General features: G+C 43.3%; 1 non-coding gene across 1 annotated transcript; it reads left to right on the top strand.

Annotated features, from left to right (window-relative positions):
* The first annotated feature begins 12,253 nt into the window (after window positions 1–12,253).
* LOC116276846 (U6 spliceosomal RNA) lies at window positions 12,254–12,360 on the top strand. The gene has a single exon (XR_004186334.1). It is a non-coding gene; the product is annotated as a U6 spliceosomal RNA (small nuclear RNA).
* Window positions 12,361–20,437: the final 8,077 nt, after the last annotated feature.

Below are 20,437 nucleotides of genomic sequence, written 5' to 3'. Positions count from 1 at the left end.
TTTTCCTAAACTGACTAGTGGATTTCTTTGAATGTAGAGTTAGCACTGCATCTGAAAAGCCAAACATGAATACTATGTTTGATTTCATTTCCTTTAGAGCAAATTTTTACATTGTTTTGTCATTTGTGTTATTCTTAAATGGGTTAGGAGTTTGTTTCAGCAAGAAACCATGAAACACATTTCATGCGTGTGTGTGTGTGTGTGTTTGTGAGTATATGTGTGCATGTGAGTGTGTGTATGTGTATATATGTGTGTGTATGTGCGTGTGTAGGTCAAGAGGGGTGAAAAGAAGAAGTGACACTGGATCAAAGCTTAAAAAGGAGCTGGAGGTGAAAGGCAGGGAGACAGAGAGCATTCCAGATCATGAGAATAGCCCAGGGAGCAGGAATGACCCTGCAGCAAGAAAGAACAAGCCCCCCCTCCCCAGCAAATAAAATGCGTCTAGAGCTAAGCCTGCAACATGGAGGCAACAAGCGTGAGAAGGGAGAGGCCACCAGTGCAGGGCTTCAGAGGGGGTCGGGGGAAGAGCCATCACCTCCGGAGGGAGGGGAAGCCCAAAGGGAGGAAAAGGAAGGCCCAGCCCAGGAGGCACCCCTGGATTCTCTGGAGTCTTCCAGACAGGAACTGAGGCCGGGACAGACGTCTGCTGGGAGTCCCGCTAACTCAGGCAGCATCTGAGATGGGAGGTCTCTTGTGATTGCTCATATCAGATGCCATCACCTTCACAAAAGTGCTGGACGGGGAGGACCGGGTGCATCTAGGGAGGGACACTGAGAGGCAGGGTGGCATGTGAGCTGAGAGGATGAGGCGGTAGGTTCACACAGGAGTCTTCAGACAAGAGTGTCAAGAGAATCATGCAGGAGTGAAGATATATTGCAAATAAGACTCAGGAGCTAAACCCACAAACTCTGGACAAGCATCCCTTCACGTAGGGCCCTGAGCTTCTTGCCAGAAGAGTAGCTTCTTAGAAAGTGCCCCACCCCAGACCAGATAAGATGAGCAAGAGGAAGCCAATATGTTAGAAAATAATTTCGCAAAAACAAAGCAGAAATGTAGATACCCCTGGGGCCTAAAGTTGGAGTAGACCTGGGGTAGTCAGACTGGATGCTGGTGCCCTTACTTGAGGGGCATTTGTATGACACAATTAAGACCAATACCTATTAAAACTCTACAGGAAAAATGAGTTTGAGCTGTACAGACAAGCAGAAATAAACTTCATGGCAGTAGTTGAAGCTAGAGTAATAGGACACAAGGGCAGGTATTTGATGATTATAAGGTGATGCTGACAAAGGGTCTGCACTGACCCACCTTTAAGGCGACGTGGGAGACACATACTCAGTACTATTTATTGAGCGTTCACTCTGTGGTGGGAATTTTAAAGAGGTGACCTCATGTAGCTCTGAAAACAACCAGAAAGGCTAGGAATCGGCTTCCACATCAAACAGAAGAGTGGCTGAGACTCAGAGTAGTTTTTCCAGTGGGAGGGGACTGGTAATGATCAAGAGATTTGCTATTTGAAGCCTGGTCTGTCTGACTCCAGTCCACAGGGTCTTGCTTCTGCCCCAGCTGCCGCCAAGTTAACAGAACCAAAAGAATTCTCATTTCTTTCTCTTCTGATTCCTTAATGCCAAGTCTCTAAAACCTATCTTTATTAATTAACGTTTCTCCCAAATCTGCTTCTCATATGTTTTCTCTCTGTGGCTCCCTTGGCATTCATCCCATTTAGTCAGGCTTGACCCCTTTCTCCCACTCATCCCCCGCCTCCAATCTGTTCACAAGATCTGGCAATTCTAATCCTGTCTGCATTTTCACAGTCCCCTATCTCTGCCCGACAGGACACCTAACGCCGTGCCTCAAGACTTCTAGATGCCCAGGTTGAAATAACCTCCAAAATGGCCCCCGATGATCCCTGCCTGCTGTTAATTACACGTTTGAGTCACCCCCTCTCCTTGCATGTGAACTGGGTTTGGCAGCGCACTTTGAATGAATAGAATATTATGGCACATGGGGAGGGAAATCACTTCTGAGTCTAGGCTACGAAAAGACCAGTTTCTGTCTAGCTTGCCCTTGCTTGCTCTCTCTCATGCTGGCTTTGATGGATGCTGGCTGCTGTGTTATGGGCAGCCCTATGGAAAGGCTCATGTGGCAAGGAAGTGGGGGAGGTCTCTGGCCAATGGCATTGAGAAACTGAGGTTCCCAGTCCAAAGATCTATGAAGACCTGAATCCTGCCCATAACTGTGCCCAGACTTCTGACCCACAGAAACTATGAGATAATGAATGCTTGCTGTTTAAAGCTGCTATATTTTGGGATGATTTATCATGCAGCAATAGATAACTAGTGTACTTCCTAATGGGTATTCCCAAATCTGGGAGTGGATTGTTAGTTAGCTTTTCTGCTGCCAAGTTAACCTTTTAGAAATATTGTTCTGATTATGTCATTCCCATGTTCAAAAACTTCCAATGATCCTCATTTGCCTTCAGAAAATATCTAAGCTTCTCAGCTTGGCAAGGATGGTGCTTTATCACCGAGTCACAGTACACCTGTTAATAATTAACTGAGGATTATTTCATAGTTGAAGGCAATAATGTATAGTTGAGATATCAACTGAGGCTGCTCTGTCCCTTAAAGGCTAAATAAAATTGACTGCTACCCGTTTTTGTGGAAAATCCAACATCCTTCCCAAGATTCCTATTGATTCCTGGTGGGTTTGTGTTCTCACAATCACCTCTGGCTTCATTCTGCTTCTGCTGAACTAACTCAGTGTAAGGATTACCTCTCCAGCCCCACCCCCGTTACTGTTCTGCATCACATCAGCCCAGATGTGGAACCCAGTCCCTTTCCTTGACATGACCACACACACACATACATCATACAAGGCTGTTGTGTAAAGCATATTTTACCAAATTTTGAGGATTTGACTCAGCTCAAATAACTTAAATGGACTATAAGATATTACTATTAAAACATTTTTGGAAGGCAGAAAATATAAGTTAATTTTGATTTATATTTGCATAAAAAATGGAAAGAAATACTAGAAACTAAAAAAGAAGTTATCTGATGGGGGTGGTGGGGATGAGTTTTGGGTATAATGGGGTGGATAGGGACAAAATTTGAACTAAGACATTTCACTGTGCCCTTTATGATATTTTGATTTATGGACCATGTAAATGGTTTTATTTTTTGAGAAAATGAAAATTAAAAAAATAAATTGAGGAGGATATAGCTCAGTGGCAGAGTGCATGCCTAGCATACATGAGATCCTAGGTTCAATCCCCAGTACCTCCATTAAAGGTAAATAAATAAAAACCTAATTACCTCCCCCCAAAATAAAAAAAAATTAAAATTAAATTAAGAAATTTTTGAGATGCCCTCCATTGGGAATTTCTCAGCAGCTGGATTCTGCATGGTCCTCTCCCCTCCCATTTCTTCTCCTTATATACTCCCTCCAGGGTTGAGTCCTTTCCTGCTCCAATCTAGAGTTTTCTCACTCTTAACTCAAAACACTCTTTTGTCCTTACCCTCCAATTCAGCTCCAGCCCCACTTTTCCATATTAAAAAACTCATAAAAATGCTTATATGAACAAAGTACAAAAGGAGACCTACGAGTGGTACTTTTAAATGCAATTCCTTCCCAACCCGTCCATTAGGATACAGAAGAAGATGAGAGTGGGGAGGAATTATCAATGAGGCTCTGATTTCACAGAGAAGTTGGAAGGGAGGAAACCCTGAGGGTTTTGAAAAGATATTAAAGGTAAACTGTGTTTAGTAAACAACTTCACTTGAGACCAAGTTGACTGTATTCCATAGCCTTCTCATGCCGACTTTGTGGGGTATGTGTGTCCTGTTAATAAAACTTAAATTATCTCTGATGAAGTAAGTTGTCTAAGTGACTTCCAATTCTACAGTGTAACTTTAAAACATCAGAATTTTTTTTAACTGAGCAAAAATTTGAGCTAGCACTTGATGCAAGACAATATAAAAATGGCCAGTAAACATATGAATGTGCTAAATTTCATTGGCAATCAGGGCAATGCTAATTAAAACCACAGTGAGATCCACTATTCACATATCAGAATGGCTAAAATGTAGCAGGCAGTATGAAGTGTTGCCAGGGTTGCAGAGAAAGACCAGTGGAAGTGCAAATTGTAGGACCACTTTGGAAAACTGGCAGCACCTTCTAAAGCTGAGCTTCCACATCACATGACTTCTTCGACCCAGCTATTTCACTCCTAGGTAGATTCTAAACAGATACATGTACATATGTCCCCAAACCTGGAATCTTCTCAAAATGTCCGTCAGTAGTAGAGTAGATACATTGTAGATGATTCGTGCAATGGAAGACTATCCCACGTCAAGAATGAGCAAGCCCAGTGTTACGCAGAAGAAGCCAGACACAAAGGACTTCACACCCCATGATTCCATTTCCAAGAAATTGAAAATCAGCGAAACTAATGTTTGAGAAGTCAAGATAGTGGTTGCTTTTGGGAAGTAGATAGTGACTGGGAAGAGGGGATAAAAGGAGATTTCTGGAATCCTTGCTGTGGTCTCTTTCTTGCTTTGGGTGCAGTGTGCACGGATGTGTTCACACTGTGAAGATTTATCAAACTGAACCCTTAAAATTTATGTACTTTATCTGTACATGTGTTATACAAACAGTAAGTTCCACCCCAATGAAAAGTTTTTAAAAAGACCTTGTGGGCAAGCTTATTTTTCGTATTGTTTATCCATAGGTTAAAAACTTCTCATCTCAACCATAAGTTCCACAGAGATTTTTGTCAATTTTGTGCATAAATATTCATTGTGTAAATTAATGAAGGAATTAAACTCAGGTATTAATACCAAAAGATAGCCAATGACTGACTTTAGGTATTAAAAGTGGATTCTGGTCTAGATATTTGAAATTCTAGGTATCAAAAAATCACCTGGACACATTGATGAACTTTTCACAGTATGAGGAATATTTGGGGAGACAGCATAGCTGAACACTTAAAAGCTTGTGGTCAGGGAATTAATCCAAATTCCAGCCCTGCGACTCATTAGCTGTGTGGCTTTGAACCAGTTATTTAACCTCTCCTAGCTTCAGTGTCTTCATTCGATAAATGGAAATAATAACACAAACCACTCCATGGAGTTGGTGGGATGAGTTAGTGAGAGTATGTCTGTAAAACTAGCACACTGCCTGACATATCAGAAGTGCTCCATAAATGTTTTCTATTATTGCTTCAAGTAATAGTTAATTTATTTATAATTTCTATGTCATGGGGATGGTATTTCAAAATTTTATCTCATGTTAAATTCAATTATAATTTTGTATATAATTTGAAACAGTTAAACCCTCAATTCCACTGATGATTTTTATTTTGCTCCTTAGCAAGCTGTGTGACCTCAGGTAGGTCACTTCACCTTTCTGAACCTCATTTTCCTCAGGCATCAAATGAGCAAACTAAAATGAACAATCCCAGATTAAAGGTCCTGGTAATGTTGACATTCTGTACATCCATGTTTTGGCTTCTATACCTTCCTAACTGTATCCCACCGCATCTCCCACACCCCTACACACATCTCATGTGTTAATCAAAACGAACAGCTCACAGTTCCAGGATTCTTCCATTCTCCCCCACCTGCATGCCTTTGCTTTTATCTCAACAGATCCATACCTGTTCAGAATGCCTCTTCCTTCAGCAGACTCTCCTCAGTTTCAGCCTTTTGGATATCATCTCCCTCCCCTCTGAAATCCTGGAATGTTTAATCTATGTGTCTCTTGAGGCAACATCATTCTCTACCTTATATTTTAATCATTTGTTTACATTTTGTCTGTTTCAGACTCTGAGCTCTTTTGAGAGAAAGGTACTTGCATTGCTTCAATATACTTTTTCCATCAGAAATGTTGATCAAGAATATGTTAAGCTAATTCATTTAAGAATGTTAATACTATCAAGCCACACCTACATCACAAAAGAAATCTAATACTGAAATTTCTTTAAAACCTCTGAATCAAATGATCAAGAAGTCATTTTGTAGCTCAATATGTTCCTATATCAACGTTTGTCATAAGACAACTAAATCATTTGAGTCTGGTAATTACTATGCCATGGGATTTAATCTGGAGAGAAGGACCATAAATGTCTAAGAAAGTGTGTGTTTGTTTCTGAGACTGAACTGCACTCCCTTCCTAAGTAGGGCAGCAGGGATGTGGCGGAAGAGTTGACTCTGTTTGTCTCACGTTGGTCTTCTTTCTCTGTCTGGCCTCCCTCCTGGGTGGAACAGATGCAAACGAAAGGCTTTGCACAATTATAGCTAAGCCGGGAGAACCATCCCCAGGGAGGGTTCAGTAAACCTTCTTTAGTTGCTAACTATCTTTTGCAGGTTGCTGCTAAATTAAGTTCTGCAGATTAGTGGCTTTCAGTCTTTCCATGCACGGAGCAGACCGTTCTTGCTCCTGTGAGTAATCCCTAAGGAAGTCAGAGCCGTGATGATCCAAGCGGGGGTGAGAGCTAAACTCAAGACTGGAGGGGTTTTCAGGGTAATAGTTTTTCTTTTTTTTTTTTTAATGTCACAATGTAACATAATGGTGTACAATGCTGGCAGGTATTAAAACGCAGGCATCTTTCAAACAAGAACCTTTACAAGACGATTTACAAAGAAAAGGCAGATGTCTACTGCATCTGCAAAGACATTATGACAGTTGTCAATCAGCCACAAAGACCAGAGGGTAACTGAGAACCTCCTCCCCCGCTTCTCTCAGATTTCACTCTATCTGGAAAGATAAATGTCAGACCTCCTGATCGGGGGGAGTTTCTTTGATTCACAGCAGAACTTTATCTTGTGGTGAATCATAGTTACATTGTCAAGAAAGAAGAATAATATGTACTCAGACACTGAGATTTGCTGAATTTGTTCAAAGGCATTTCAACTTAGTTCAGCCTTACTGTAAAGCAACCTGAAAATAAGTATTCAGAGTTTTAAAATGTGCCTGTCTTTCAACCAAGAAATCACTCTTCTGGAAATTTAACTTAAAGAAGCAGTTTAAGGTTTTTCCAAATATGTACCTCTACAAATATTTGCATGAGAATGATTTGTAAGAGTGAAGAGTCAGGAATAACCTAAATGCCCAACAATAGAGGATTGGTTAAATCAGTTGTTGTCCAGCCATATGCTTGAGTATTATTCAACTCTTCGGATATGGAACCTGGTGTGGTAGTAAAGTCAGATTCCATGCAACTGAATTTAAAAAGGTCATCTTGCTTCCTCTGCTGAGCCATACAACTCTGAACAACAGGGAAGGTGGGGGAGGAAGAAAAGGAGAAAAACAAAAGCGTCCACTATATTTAGATTTTACCCTGATGGTGATCAGAGCCAGGAATCCTACAAACATCCTCCATACAGGTGGCTTCAATATCCAGGATGGAAAGCCCTCTCTGGGCACAGGGTGTACTGCAGCCTGGGTGTTACCTCGTTTCTGCACAGGGCCTTGTTTCCCTCTTCTTTGTCTTCATTTCCTCGTCTTCCCGTGCAAGGCAGTTTCAGTGACTGAAAAATCTTTCTTGACCGCTATGGCTGGTCCTGTGCTATGGACAAGGCTGACACACAGGGGTAAGCAAGATGGCGTAACTCTAGAGATGGGCGTTACAAAGAAAGAGCAGATGCCCCAGAGAGGCTTTCTCTGGAAAAGCCGTCCACCTGACACAGTGTCTAGGAGAGGTGTTCAGCATTTGCCGCCTGTTCAAGCCTGCTGTTTTTTGTTGTTTCCCTGCAGTTCTTCAAATCTGTGGAGTTGTCGCCTGTTTCTAGCCTACAGGGTGGCAGGTCCCACCCCCATGACCAGCGTGCTGATGAATGAGTGCCTTCCTCTGTGGGCGCTCCTCCCAGGAGCCTCACACCACGATGAGACCGATTAGCAGACGTGTCTGCTGGCCTCTTTGTTGACTACTTCTCTGCCAGGCTGGAGACCTCCATTTGGGAATGTTCTATCCTGGCATGAATGAACATTTGCTCACCTCTCCCAGTAGCCCAGTATACAAGTCTGTTCCCACATCACACATAGTTTCACAGCTGGGTTGCTATGATAATGATAGAGAATTTTTTCTGATCTAAATTAGTATTACTATTTGCCTACAATCTCTTCTTTGAACGATGTTTTTTTTTTTTTTTAAGAAAAGAGGGGCTGAAATAGCTAATCTTCAACTATGCAAATCTGGATGTAAAGAGCTTCAGAAAAAAGCAGTTTTGCACATTCAGAGAACTTGGAAATAAAAGTTTGTATTATTTGTACTATAAAAATACTTTTCTCCCACAATGCAACTCTAGAAATCCTTCACTCAGATCATTTACAATGATATAAATGGGACTAAAAGTACCAGCCTCTGGCTTATTCTATCTTCCAGTTCTCAAAAGTACCTGTTCATTAATGCCTCAGCCTCAAATCATTTATTAGCATATGAAAACACTGGCCAGGTTCAAATCCTCAAAGTCCTCTGAAATGCAAATGCAACTATAAAACCCAAAGTCAGCTTAATTTATTAGTGATCGTGATCTGCTGGTTTCATTCCATTCTATTCAATTCAACAAACAGAATGTGCTGCGCCAGACACCCCTACGGAGAGGGGGACAAAGATGCCCTCAAACCCCTGAAGGTCTCCTGGGAATGACTGGAGCACAAACAGATCATTTCAACCTGATGCCAGAGTGCTCCGGCTGCTCTTCACACTGGTTGTTACGGGAACATAGAGAGGGAACATTTTACCAGTCTGCAGTTTGAAGATCTGGAGGAAATGTCCGCAGAACTAAGATGTGAGAGATGTGTAGAAGTTGATCAGGCCAGTGATGAGGATGGAGCTCCACATTCTAGCAAAGGAGTTTACCCCTGTGTGTGAAGTATGAGTGAGGGAATGACAGTCAGTGAGGCTAGAGAAGTTTGAAGTTGACCATAAATCATTACTAGGGTCAACCATTTTGATCTACAGAAATGCCAATTTCATATGGCTCCGTCTATCAGTGGAGGTCAGTGCCAGACAACTTTGCATTACCAGGTTGGAGAATTTGCATTTTATCTTGCTTGGGGTGGGGAAGAATAAAGAATTGTATGCAGATGAATTTCTAGTTCAGATTTTAGAAAGACCATTCTTGTTTCCTCCTGTCTGGCAGTAGTCCGGGTAAGAGGCAGTAGAGGTCTGGACTAAGACTGAGATACTAATATGGAGGCACAATTAGAACATGTAATCACAAGATAAAATCTGTCAGAGCTGGGGACTGATTTTTGGTGGGAGAAGAAGAGAGAGAAGAAAGTCTTAGGTTTCTGGTTTGTTTCACTAGAAGGAAATTGGAGCCATTAACTCATATGAAAAAAAGAGAAAAGAAGAAGGTTTGGGGTGAAAACAATGAGTTTGGGATATATTGATTATAAAGTGCTTGAGATAGTTATCAAGAAGGAGACTGAACGTAGGAGTCTATTCCAGGGAGGATTCTGAACTAGAACTGGGGATCTGGGAATCATCAGATCATCAAGGGGAGGGGGTGAGGAGGGAAGAGGAGGCAGGGGGTCCAAAGCATGAGAGTGGTTGACACTAGTTAGAAGCATGCAGTTTTCAAGGGACTTTAGAGCCCTGATGTTTTCTTTACATGCTTTATGACTGAAGAGCCTTTAAAAATAATCTTACTCAGAAATCCAACATGTGAAAAAGCGTTGCTCTGGCTGAAATGGGGGTGAGAGCTGCAGAACCCCACTTACTCAGCTCCCCCCTTTTCTTCCCTTAAGGTGGTCTCAGAATTGTCTCCACCGAAGAGTCACTACTGACTTTTTTCCTTGAGAGGCTTTTGACATGTTTGTAACTATCAACTGCTGATATTTAGAAAAAAGAATCAGAATTCTCTCCATTGATCTTGCCTCTTACAATAATAACTTACGTAGCATTTATGATGTTTCAGGCACTCTTCTAAATACTTTACCTGTATTAAGCTAACTCATTTACTGCACTCAACAATTTAATGAGATATATACTATCATTATAAACATTTTAAAGATGAAAATTAGGCATGAAGGAAAGAGGAAACTGAGGCACAGAGAGGTTAAGTGACTTACCTAAGGCCACACAGCTAATAGAGAGAGATCTGATATCCAAACTCCAAAAATCCGTCCCCTTAAGTATTTTGTTACGGTGCCTCTCATATTTTCGTAACTTCTTGTTTCAACAGTTTTTGTAATTTACAATAACTTTTTCCCTCTTTCATTCCCTTTGTCCAAATTACCTTTTGTTCAGGACTCAATTTCTTCTATTAGCATAGCAGCATCAAAAAAGAAAGTACAGCCTCTCTCATACTCTCCATTCTTCTAGGCACACAAATGTCATGAATTCTGATGGTGATTCTTTTTTGGAAGAATTTTCCTGACTCTTTAAGGCTATGTTCTTCAGTCCTCTATTTATGCAAGTTGGTCCTAAATATTTGATTTCCAGTCACTTTTTTGTTATTTCTGATCTCACTGAAATGCCTTCTGTAACATAGTTCAGTCCTAGTCTATCATAAACAGGACAAACATTATATTCTAAAGTCAAATTCACTTTTACATTTATTTTAGAGAAGACAGGATATTGAGGTATACTAATTGGCTCTTAGGCCAGGAAGGAGGAAGTGCTTGTTCAAGCATCTTATTTAACCTTCACAATGAAGCTGTGAGGCATGTGGTTCCATCCTTATTTTACAGTTGAGGAATGAGACTTCAAGAGGATAATTACACGTACCATTCATCGATGGCTTGCTTTGATCCACCACTCTGTTTCCACACACTATCTCATTTAATCCTTAGAGCAAACAAATGAGGTGGTATTATTTATCTCCATTTATAGATGAGGAAAGAAAGGTTTAAGGAGGTTAAATGCACACCCTAGGATCATAGAGCAAAAGCTGGTTTATCTGACTTTAAAGATTATCTCCTTTTCTCTTTATTACACCAAGATCTTGGCTCCAACTTCTATTGGAGATTCTGTTATTCTTACATTCTTTAGTCTTTCTCTTCATGATTTTCTCAAAATTGGGGTAAATTCAAGTGCCAACCAGATCCAAGCAGGTAACGAAAGGGAGTGAGACAAGCCATGTGTCAGAGACATAATGTGCAAGCTGAAGAAGTGGCCGCTGATCCTAGACCTCAGTGTCACAGAACGAGGGTGAGGCTGGTCTCTGCACTAAACAGAGGGCGAGAAGCCCAGCACCCAGGAGCGACGGAGACTGGCTGTCTGAGGGCTTGGGGCCCCATATTTCTGTGTGGGGACACCACCCCGCATTCCAGATCTTCAGATTCTTCATGATGAGACCAAAAGTTACCATTTTAAATTACAGTCTCTAATTGTTCAACAGTGGGGATTAATTCAGCTCTTTCCTCTTGGGCCTCCAGTCTGGGGACCTCCGCTCTGAAGGCTCTCATGCTCGGTCTGGTTCACTTTATCTTTACTTTCCTCCCCCTTTTCCCAGAATTTCATTTCCCTATTTCTTAAATAACTTTTTAAAGAAATATTTCATTTCTTACTTTTAATACTACCTTTATTACATGGGGAGAAGACAACCGTGGATGAACCGAAGAGAGAGGCTCCGAACAGATTCTTTCCTCAGAGGGTGACAGCCCTAGCCTCAGATCTCTAGCCTCCACAACTGTGAGAAAATACAGTCTGGCGTTTAAGCCACTCAGCCTGGGGCGCTTTGTTACAGCAGCCTGAGAAGGCTGATACCCTCTCCTTTACTCTTTGTTCAACACGGTGGCAGGGAGACCCCAATAAAGCGTCAGGCCACTGGGAGGGGGAGTCTCCTGCTCTGCCCTTCTTGAGTTCTCGTGGCTAGACTAATAACGAAGCTGACACAAGAAAGATTAACAAGAGAAAAAGAAAGAAATGTTAATTCACACGCATGGAGGTCTCCTAAAAATGAGACCAAAGCAGGCAGCATTTATTCTTTTTAGACAAAGGAACAATACATTTGTGAAGAATTGACGGAACCAAGAAACTTAGGTTTGGGCACCCAGTTAGTAAAGACTCTAAACAGAGTTTGGGCTGGGGGTAGTAAATTAAAGAAGTAACAAGGTTTGTTTTTATAGGCTTCTTGGCCCGGATTCCCTGTTTCCAGGGATAAAGGTGTCCTTCCACCTCTGGTGCAGGGGTGCACCTTTCCTTGAGGGGTTTATTTCCTGCTTTCAGGGAGACAGAGGAGGTCAGGGTGTCCCTCTTGTGTTGGCCATTTCTTATGTAACTTTAATTAAAAATAATCTAGTGCTCATTTCGGCAGCATATATACTAACATTGGAATGATACAGAGCAGATGAGCATGGCCCTTGCACAAGGATGACACACAAATTCGTGAAGTGTTTCATATTTTTATGAAATAATGCCATTTGTAGCAACATGGATGGACCTGGAGATCGACATACAAACTGAAGTAAGTCAAACAGAGAAAGACAAAAATCATATGATGTCACTTATATGTGGAATCTCAAAAGCAATGACACGAATGAACTTATTTACAAAACAGGGACAGACTCACAGACATAGAAAACAAACTTACGGTTACCAGGGGGGAAGGTGGGTGGGGAGGGATAAATTGGGAGTTCAGGATTGGCAAATACAAACTATTATATCTAAAATAGATAAACAACAAGGTCCTACTGTATGGCATAGGGAACTATATTGAATATTTTGTAATAGCCTATAGTGAAAAAGAATAAGAAAAAGAATAATATGCGTGTGTATAACTGAGTCACTATGCTGTACACCAGAAACTAACACATCGTTGTAAATCGACTACACTTCAGTTTGAAAAATAAAATAATCAATATGCCATTGTGGTGTATTTTGGGACAGCCTTCCCTAAGCTCCACTGAGTCAATTCACACCTATTTGCTGTTAAAGCTCCCCAAAGCCATCCTTCTGCAGACCCGCAGGGATCCACCCTCTGTCCTGTCTTCCCGGTGGCATCCTCTCCTGCAAATCTCCCTCACTCATGCCCTCATCCTCTCCATCCTGCTCAGGTACCGCCTTCCCCAAGAGTCCTTTCCTGGCCATTGGATTTAAAACTACAACCCCCCACAGCCCGCTGCCTCCCCTCCTTGGCTGCATTCTCATCCTCCGTCGCCCATATTACCGCCTAACAGGGGACATTTTAATGGACCTTTTACTATTGTCTGTCGCCCTTCTAGAATAGGTTCCACCGAAGACAAGGAAGTTTGACTGTGTCAGTCACTCCTCTGTCTAGTGTACCTGACACATAATTGGTGCTCAGTAAATAGTTCTTGAATACATAAGGGAATTCACGAATGAAGGAATTCTTTGTACGAATTAGAACGAGTCCTTCCTCAATGAAACCTTTGGTGATACTATTAACTCTGGCCTTCTCTTTCCACACTGTAATGTAAGCCTTTGCCTCAGAGTTTTACTGCGCTAGTAGCTTATTATACCGTATTTAACCACAGCATAACACCACTTAAAAACCCTAATCAATTCTGAAAGAAAATGAGAACGTTTTTTTTCCTTCATAAATGTCAATGGCTCTTTTACCATTTTCCCTTTTCCCTGAGAAAATAAATCTAATAAATCTCAGTTCTTTGCTATTGCAGAGTTCCCCTCCCACCCATTCCCAAGGCTTGGTCTAGCGATAACATTCTGTTCTTCCACATGTCTCTTCTTCCTTCACCGAATTTGAATTACCACAACTATATCCCTTGGTTTTATCTCAACGGAATTAGTCATCAAAGTTCTCAGTGCCTTTCTGTGGCCAATGTACCGTGTCTACTTTCCTAGTAAATCTATAGAGTCATGCTTTCTCCATGAAACAGAAATTCCAAAGACACTAAAACCCTTATACTTTACTAGGATGCTAAAGATGAATAGCAACAGATCTCTTAATCTCCAAAGGTTGAATCATATTCTAAACTTGATGAGAGACACTTAGAAATGCTGTATTTAAATATATTCATATATATATATATGGTCTGGAAAAGTTTCAGGATGATTTTAAGCATCCAACGGGGCAAATTGTAGCTTCCAACCTCTTCTGTTTCAGTATGTTCCCAGTAAGCCCCTGAGTCATCCTGCCCTTTTTGGAGGACTTCTCTGACGGCTACTTTCCTCTCCACCACGTGGCTCACAAGATTAAAAACTGCGCCTTCCCTAAAGTCTCTTCCATCGAGAATCTATGAATGTAACTCATGCACAGAACTGCTCACAAATTATTTAAGCTGTCCTGGGTGTAAGGTTCCTTGTTGGAATATTTTTGGTCTTTCAAGAAATATGTTTTTAAGCAACAACTCCTTTGCTTTTTATTCCTAAGAGGTTGTTAGGAATCAGGGTTATGAAGAGACTGGTCTAGCATTAAAGCTTCCAACTGGATTTCAATGGCTTCTGAGAAGTATTTGCAAGTGAGACCAGGGTGGGAGACAAGAGAGATGCATAATCTCAGCCCTAAAAATGCTTGCCTTCTGGCAGGGAAGCTCAGCTAACTAACATCTTTAAAACAGTGAAAGGCCAAAATGTGCAAACTGGGTGGCACGGATGAGAAGTGCAGGAGCAGTTCAGAGTCAAGACAGCTGTGGTCCGCAGAGGTCAGGGAGAGCCTCAGGGAAAGAGATGGAACTCTGGGCTAGAATTTAGGGGTGAATAAGACTAGGGTTGACAGGGTACAAGGGGAACTCTGTAGTCATGAGAAGTAGCATCGATGAAGGCGCAGACATCATTCCTGAGGAATTCTAAATGGAGGGGAAAAATCTTCAGCCTCCAGCCTTTTCCTGCCTTCCTCGGAGATGCATGGATTTCTGACCCCTACAGGGTTCTGAAAGCACCCCAAGACTGAAGCCCCCCCGTGCCAAGGGAGAGAAGACGCTGATGTCTGTCCCCGGGACAGTAGTGCGCAGTCTCTTGGGGTTTCCATTATATTCTGAAGAAAATAAGTGAGCAAATGTCAGATTCAAATAGATCCCTCAAGAAGGATAATTTTAGTTGACTGGGACTGGAAGCCTGTCTGGGCACGTACAGCACACAGATATCAGTTACCTTTAGTTACTGCGGAGGAGCGGGTGTCTAAACAAAGCTCCCGCCAGCCAAACCGATTTAAAATGACACAGCCCTCTTCCACAGCCCCAAGGATTAGTGAGCGTGCGGCAGCCCAAGATCACCTTCTTTCCAGATGGCTTCTGAGGACACCTGTACTTAGTTAACTGTCGCAGCCAATGGCTACATCTGAGCCTGACATTCTGTCCCAAAAGGAACACCAACTGGTAATAGGATAACGTTGAGGGGCTTAGAACCTGGAGAAAGTGACTCCAGACTATTCATCCCTGGTTTAGAGAGGCCTGGAAGGATGCTGGGTCTCTCTGAGATCCTGTTTTACTCCAAGTCATTTAGGCAAAGGGGCAGCTTATGATTCTTTCTTATTTCTGCATTACTACTTTTTTTCAATTTGTTAAGACACGTTTACTGAGCATTTATTCTGTGCAAGGCTCTCTGCCAAATATTTGAGGGAAAAAGGGAAACACAGACAAGATGAATGTGGGAACTCATGTCTCCAAACAGTGTAAAACCCTCTCTGGCAGTGCAATAGGGCACAGTGAGTCTGAGGCTGTGGAGAGGTCAGAATATGCCAGGGGGAGGCGGGAAATGGAGTGATTAATTGTCAGGGAAAGTTTCTGGGATGTCTTCCCTGAAGTATTGTTTGACTTCTGTTTGGCAATATTCTGACTGGGAAGAGAAAGATTTCACGATACCAGAAGTGCATCAATAAAGGTAAGGGAAGATGCAAATGGGTGATATATTTGGAAAATGATTAGGAGCCCAGGGTGGTTGGAGGGGATATAATGTAAAGTATGTTTTCCAAGGCAGGTTGAAGCTAGATGATGGGGAACGCCTGGCTAAGGCGATACCATTTTTTTTCCTGTAGGCAAATAATAAAGAGTTGCTCAAAGTTTTGAACAGGAGGATATAGAAAGCATGAAAATACAGTAGGTAGATGTCAGTGTGTGAAGGATGGCAGAGTATGTCATCCCAAAATACGCCACTTTGGCATATGGATTATTTTGAGCTGAAGGCAGTTGAGAAAAGGCAGCTACAGAAAAGCTGTCCACCCCCCCCCCATTTGTCAGTCTATAGGGTCCCATTCAGTAAACCTAAGATGGGTGGAAAGGAAGAATATTTCCCTCCCTGCACACACCCCCAGGAATGTGAGGGGTGGACTGGAGGTTTAATAGGCCAGTCAGGACCAGCAAACACCATCATCCTCCAGTGAGATGATGGAGGCCTGACCTCGTCCAGAGAGCTTGAGAATGGCTGTGAGAGAGGCCGATTCGGGGTGTGGGCCGAGATACGTGGGGGCCTAGAGGACGGCTCCGGATCCAGCTTGAATTGTTTGACCACTGCCTTCCCCCATGCTTCTCATGAACATCCCAACCTGTGGAGGAGGACGTCAGCCTACTCACGTAGAAACTGACACCTACAGACCTTCTGGAGCTCCCCAGACCACACTCAGCTAGGAGGAGACTGAGACTGGCCAAGGATCTGACTTCAAGTCCAGTAACTGGGAGGACAGAGATGCTTTAAATGAAGAAGAGGGAAACAGTGAGAACCGGGTGGTGAAGGAAGACACTGGGGGACACACTGGACCGCCAGCTGCCGGGTAGCTGTCAGGGTAGCGGTGGTCCAGCGGTGACCACAGCTGCTCCCTGGATGTTCCCTCACAGCATTCGATGGACCTGAGGGCTGCTGTTTCAGATATTTGTGAACATTTTGGGTGACCTTTTGTTTGTTTGTTGTTCATTTGTTTGTTTGGAAAATTAACTTTGGGGAGATATAAATTTCAGTTCTGATGAATCTTCCAAATTGAAGACAAGAAGAAGGATACTATTCTCAGAGATCGAATCTCTTCTAGAAAACTTGAGCCAAGTGTCAAGGCAAACATTACGGGAGCTCTTATGGTAGAGTTACAAAGGCCACAGTCGTCTGTCTTCTAAGGGGGAGGCCAGGCCTTTGGCCGGATGGCAGGGATGAGGACCATTTATTTTAATTTCATCTACTAAAGCCCTTTCTTACATACACAATTGCCTCTGGCCAATTCTAATGGGTTTTGCCTCCCAATCCTAGAACATCCAATCCTGGAACATCCTCTTTCCCAAAGATTCTGAGGTGGGGGACTTCACTTGTGATCTTGGGGAGCTCCAAAGAGCTGGTCCCCCAAGCACACACCTCTGCTCCGGGCAGCCTACACGTCTTGCCCCAGGAACAGAAGGGGTGGCGGTGCTTTGACCAAACAGTTTATTCAGGAGGAGTAACCGCAGTGAAACAGTTAGATGGACCACGTGCTGAAGAGTTTCAAATTCCTCTGAAAGTAAAGCTATTGCCCTCGTATACTTTTGTAAAATGTGAGTTTTGAAAACACATTCTTGAATGACAAAAACAAACACATAAAGCAAATTTGGTACCCAGCTGCGGGCGTTTTGACAAGTTCATCTATAGTTATAATCAGTGTGTGGATCCAGTTGATACTTATGATCATTGTTACCTGCAAAGGAGTATTCACAGCCCAGGATTCCTGAGTAACTGTGAGTGTGTTAGTGTGTGTGTGTGAGGTTCGCCTCTACTTACAGGAGGAAACGTGCATACATGTGCCATGTAGAAGACTATCCATATCCAAAAAGGGTTCTTAATTTCTGTGCGATGTCATCACTTTACAGTTTGAGGAAGATGAAAACATCATCTGAAAGGGAAAAATGTTGCTTAGGAAATTCACCATGTCTCTCTCTGATTTTTAGGTAGTTTCCACAAAGCTGACATGGGTCTTTTTTCTTTGTGGCTGTTTCTCTTACAAAAGCAATGACTAGATACACAACCAAGAAGATGTTTTTAGCAAGACTGAGTTTTATCCCTGTGTCTGGTCCTAAAATCAAATGTTCTCAAGACACACACTTTCCAAGTTAGGGGAAACAAAAACATTCTGTGTAAAAATTCCATCTTGCCACTAATGAGCGCGATTTGGGGTGATTACGGCGAGCCGTGAAGCAAATTCTCATGATGCAAGGTCAGTGTGTCATTAGGAATGGAAGGGACAGACCCTTTCTCAGAGCCTGGGATGCCCTCTCAAATTCAGTCCTCTCTGCTCCAGGCCTCCTGCTGCCTCCTTCCCAGCCCACAGCCTGTCATGTTGAAGGTCGTCTAAACATGCCTGGCCCATCAGGCCCAACACTCAGTGGAAACTTATCATGTGCACGTCACTCCCCATCCTCCACACTGAAGGACGCCGACTCCAGGTAGTGCTGCAGGCATCCAGAGTCATCGCCAGAGTGCACCGCTTCTCATGGCAGGTGTCCACGGACCGCTCCAGGTAGGTGGTTGGGCTGAGCCCGGACGACTGAATGACTTGACCTCTGAAAATCCCCAATAGGGCAGTGGCGGAGCCAGGTTCAGAAGACAGAAGGGCCTCCCAAGAAATGGGTCACTCCACATGCAAACTCAGGAAGTGAAAATGTGGCCTGAGGCTCCAGGGCAGGGAGGAACTTTTAGTCGTGCTAAATATAGTGACCCGAACTGGAGGACAGCCAGTGCTCAGGGTGCCAGCCTTGCAGGAGCATTCTAGGATCTTTAATTGCCACAGGTGGGCTGCATAGTTCTTTTAAAGCTCTCCTAAAAATAAACCTTCAATGAGGCTGACTCCCAGGGTTGATCATATTATCACCGTAAAAATCAGGATGAAAAGAGGTAGTGGCGAGGAGGAGGAAGAGGTTACTCTTGGGAAACTGAAGGTGCATTCCGTGAGCTGCTGGGGAGTGATGCTGAAAGTTGATCTTTTTCCTTCTTCTTCTTTTTTAGAAATTCCTTGCAGACACCTGTTTACAGTATTCTGTTTTTTTGTAAAAGCCTGAGAAACGGATCTGTGTATCTGTGAATCCTGGCAGCCCTGGCTCTGAGGATAAGGTCACTTACTGCCTGTCGGCCTCGCCTTGGGAGTTGTCTGTTTGCATCGTGGGGTGCAAGCCCCACGCAGGGGCAGTGACCCCACCAACCAGGCAGCGAGGTGCCTTCTCCACTCCAGGGGGAGCCCCAACCTCCTTGGGTGCAGCAGGCCTGGCAGAACAGGGTGGGAACACCAAAGGACTTTGGAGCCAGAGAGACTCAGGGTCTGCATCAGGGTTTCACTCTTACTGCCGGCTCCATACGCAAGCCTCGGGTTGTTTACTTCTACCTCAGAGATAATGACAACCCGCCCTCAAACACTGAGATCAGATGAGGGACCGGTGCAGGGTGGTTTCCAGAGGCCCTGACACGCGGTGCCACCAGCACGCCTTTAGGGGTCCTTGCTCGGCATCTACAGAATCACCTCGAACAGTTTAGGTGACCGCTGTTGGTTTTTAGTGCAGCTAAAGCACTTTCGTAAAACGTGAACTGCAATGGGGATAGAGTGCTGGGGACAGCATTAGCTTTACAGTGGCTGTGCTTTCTCGGGATAATTCCCAGAGAATGGCTTATTTTCTGACTACCAGAAATACAGAGGGAAGATGCTCTTGTTAATTGGCATTTCAAATGACCTCTGATTTTTAAAAATTTGACTCCCGATTTAAAGTCAAAAGAATTTTCTTTCTTGCTAGAAGGTGAGTGAATGACCAGGTCCAGCTATGCTAAACTGGCTCCTTTTTTATACGTTTACCATTGGTGGGGGGTGGTCCTCTGTATTTTCTCGTGCATTTCCCCTTCCTCAAAGGCAGGAGCCACGTTGGCCCCTCTGTTCCCTGCTCCCCAGTCTAGTGACTGTCTGTGGTTCTATGGACTCTTAGTCGGTTAACTACCAGGCTACTGTGCGACCATTTACTTACAAGGGATTCTCCAGACACAGCTTACAACTGAGCTTCCCAGTTCCTCAAAGCCACTCTCTCCTCCCAAACTCCTGCATTTAGATATAATCCTCCACAAACAAATAGCTTTCCTGCCACTAGCTGGCCCCTGTATGGTTTGACTGTTTTTGTTTCAATCCAAGTCTACTCCTTTGCATTTTCTTCCTACAAACTCTTTTTTTTTTTTTCAGAAAGAGGTTTTATTCTGAGACTTTCAACTTTCCTGAGGCTGGCTGGTTAGACTTCTGGGCTTGAATTTTGTTTATGTGCTTTTAAAATTCTAATTATAACTCTCTGGGGAGTTGCTCTGCACAGGGCTGTATAAAGGAAGAGCTGGACAGGTGGACTGACACACCGGCAGGAGTTAAACGGACCTGTCCCTCTGGGGCTGGGTGCAGCTGCCGCAGCGATGCCCCCACAAGTAGCCTGGGGCAAAGGTTCTCTGTGATACATGGTGAGGATTCCTGAGAGCTTAGAAGGAGACCAGCCTTTAGGAAGAAGACCGAGGCCCTGTCGATCAGGGTGAAGTTGGCTGCTTCTCCAAGCTGACATGGGGCCACCAAGGAGTCTTCTGAAATAAGGCCCCTAGTTC

This window comes from Vicugna pacos, chromosome 2, assembly GCF_048564905.1.
Source record: "Vicugna pacos chromosome 2, VicPac4, whole genome shotgun sequence".
NCBI classification, from domain to species: Eukaryota; Metazoa; Chordata; class Mammalia; order Artiodactyla; family Camelidae; genus Vicugna; species Vicugna pacos.
This window is presented reverse-complemented; position numbering and strand designations above follow the sequence as displayed.